Source organism: Oncorhynchus tshawytscha, unplaced genomic scaffold, assembly GCF_018296145.1.
Source record: "Oncorhynchus tshawytscha isolate Ot180627B unplaced genomic scaffold, Otsh_v2.0 Un_contig_5856_pilon_pilon, whole genome shotgun sequence".
In the NCBI taxonomy this organism is placed as follows: Eukaryota; Metazoa; Chordata; class Actinopteri; order Salmoniformes; family Salmonidae; genus Oncorhynchus; species Oncorhynchus tshawytscha.
Genome location: NW_024609512.1, coordinates 131,713 through 134,464, shown reverse-complemented (window position 1 = coordinate 134,464; position 2,752 = coordinate 131,713).

Genomic DNA, 2,752 nt, shown 5'->3' with positions numbered 1-2,752 from the left:
AGACAGGCCTAGTTCTTCTGTCTAGGGGAGAGATGCAGGGAGACAGGCCTAGTTCTTCTGTCTAGTGGAGGGATGCAGGGAGACAGACCTGCATTAACACTCATAGACAGCACACACATTGTGAGGATGTGGATGGTTCTAATGTCACGTCCTGACCTTAGTTCCTTTTTTATGTCTCTATTTTTGGTTTGGTCAGGGCGTGAGTTGGGGTGGGCATTCTATGTTTTTGTTCTATGTATTGTATTTCTATGTGTTCGGCCGGGTATGATTCCCAATCAGAGGCAGCTGTCTATCGTTGTCTCTGATTGAGAACCATACTTAGGTAGCCTGTTCCCACCTGTGTTTGTGGGTAGTTGTTTCCTGTTTTGTCACCTGATAGGACTGTTTCGTTGTTCCACCGTTGTTATTTTGTGTTCAGATTAATAAAGTTAACATGGACATGTACCACGCTGCATTTTGGTCCGATCCTTCATATTCCTCATCAGACGAGGATGAGAATCGTTACATCTATGTGTTTTTGCCATCCAGCAGACTTCAAATGCTCTCTGCAGACCTCCCCCTTCTCTCGCTCCACCCTCTGGTTACTCATCCAAATGATGTAGACAGTACTTCCTCAAACGGATAGCAGTCTGTTTGTCTGTCTGTAGGCTGAGGTCCTTTGGCCACAGCACAGAAAACCTCCTTTACATATGTGTCCTAGTTAGAGCACTTATTTTATTTGTGTTAATATTTTAAAGGGTTTTAAAAAAGGGGGTTCATTTTGTAGTCAATGGAGGGAGAGTTTTTATTTGGAACTTATTTGAGACGATGAATGATCAAAACTCCCTCTTTCCAAAAACACACTGAGTGTACAAAACATTAGAAACATCTTCTAAATACTGAGTCGCCCCCTTTTGCCCTCAGAACAGCCTCAGTTAATTCAGGGGCATTGTACTCTATAAGGTTGCTGGCCCATGTTGACTCCAATGCTTCCCACAGTTGTATCAACCTACAAAGCATTACATGGGCTTGCTCCTACCTATCTCTCTGATTTGGTCCTGCCGTACATACCTACACGTACGCTACGGTCACAAGACGCAGGCCTCCTAATTGTCCCTAGAATTTCTAAGCAAGCAGCTGGAGGCAGGGCTTTCTCCTATAGAGCTCCATTTTTATGGAATGGTCTGCCTACCCATGTGAGAGACGCAAACTCGGTCTCAACCTTTAAGTCTTTACTGAAGACTCATCTCTTCAGTGGGTCATATGATTGAGTGTAGTCTGGCCCAGGAGTGTGAAGGTGAACGGAAAGGCTCTAGAGCAACGAACCGCCCTTGCTGTCTCTGCCTGGCCGGTTCCCCTCTTTCCACTGGGATTCTCTGCCTCTAACCCTATTACAGGGGCTGAGTCACTGGCTTACTAGGGCTCTTTCATACCGTCCCTAGGAGGGGTGCGTCACTTGAGTGGGTTGAGTCACTGATGTGATCTTCCTGTCTGGGTTGGCGCCCCCCCCCTTGGGTTGTGCCGTGGCGTAGATCTTTGTGGGCTATACTCGGCCTTGTCTCAGGATGGTAAGTTGGTGGTTGAAGATATCCCTCTAGTGGTGTGGGGGCTGTGCTTTGGCAAAGTGGGTGGGGTTATATCCTTCCTGTTTGGCCCTGTCCGGGGTATCATCGGATGGGGCCACAGTGTCTCCTGACCCCTCCTGTCTCAGCCTCCAGTATTTATGCTCCAGTAGTTTATGTGTCGGGGGGCTAGGGTCAGTTTGTTATATCTGGAGTACTTCTCCTGTGCTATCCGGTGTCCTGTGTGAATTTAAGTATGCTATCTCTAATTCTCTCTTTCTCTCTTTCTTTCTCTCTCTAGGAGGACCTGAGCCCTAGGACCATGCCTCAGGACTACCTGGCATGATGACTCCTTGCTGTCCCCAGTCCACCTGGCCATGCTGCTGCTCCAGTTTCAACTGTTCTGCCTGTGATTATTATTATTTGACCATGCTGGTCATTTATGAACATTTGAACATCTTGGCCATGTTCTGTTATAATCTCCACCCGGCACAGCCAGAAGAGGACTGGCCACCCCACATAGCCTGGTTCCTCTCTAGGTTTCTTCCTAGGTTTTGGCCTTTCTAGGGAGATTTTCCTAGCCACCGTGCTTCTACACGGTTACTACTTCCGGCGCCGACAGAGATGGCCGCCTGCTTCGCGTTCCTAGGAAACTATGCAGTTTTTTGTTTTTTTATGTGTTATTTCTTACACTAGTACCCCAGGTCATCTTAGGTTTCTTTACATACAGCCGAGAAGAACTACTGAATATAAGATCAGCGTCAACTCACCATCAGTACGACCAAGAATATGTTTTTCGCGATGCGGATCCTGAGTTCTGCCTTACAACCAGTGTAACCGAGTGGATCACATGCAGCGACCAAAAAAAAAAAAAAACGACTCAGAAAAAGAGGGAAACGAAGCGGTCTTCTGGTCAGACTCCGGAGACGGGCACATCGTGCACCACTCCCCAGCATTCTTCTTGCCAATGTCCAGTCTCTTGACAACAAGGTTGATGAAATCCGAGCATGGGTAGCATTCCAGAGGGACATCAGAGACTGTAACGTTCTCTGCTTCACGGAAACATGGCTCACTGGAGAGACGCAATCCGAAGCGGTGCAGCCAGCGGGTTTCTCCACGCATCGCGCCGACAGAAACAAACATCTCTCTGGTAAGAAGACGGGCGGGGGCGTATGCCTTATGGCCAACGTGACATGGTGTGATGAAGGAAA